Here is a 391-nt window from a genome sequence, read left to right as displayed (position 1 = left end):
GCGCCGGGAGCCCGGCGTCACCCAGGGCTGGGTGGAGGCTGAGCCCATCGCACGGGGCATCTCCCCATCGCAGACCAAGCACCCATTTCTCTTCCCTCCAGCACAAACCAGCTCATGGTTTTGCCCTCACCTCTACCAGGCTCCTCCAGGACCGTGCCCACCGCACCGCAGCAGAAGACACTCACATCCTATCTGCGAGGACAGACCACGGACACCAACCTCCCCCTACCACCTCTGCCTGACGCTTCTCCTCTCCTCTCACTCCACCTCTGCACCTCCCCCTGCCACGGCTCAGCTCTGGACGCCCGCCTGCACGTCTCCAGACCCACCAGAAGCTGGATTGGCGCTCGGGTTTTGTGCCCGCGACCCAAGCCACGCCGCGCCGTGTGAC

Source organism: Buceros rhinoceros, unplaced genomic scaffold, assembly GCF_000710305.1.
Source record: "Buceros rhinoceros silvestris isolate BGI_N320 unplaced genomic scaffold, ASM71030v1 scaffold3590, whole genome shotgun sequence".
Classification (NCBI taxonomy): domain Eukaryota; kingdom Metazoa; phylum Chordata; class Aves; order Bucerotiformes; family Bucerotidae; genus Buceros; species Buceros rhinoceros.
The sequence above is the reverse complement of the archived record's forward strand: the minus strand, read 5'-3'. Positions refer to the sequence as shown.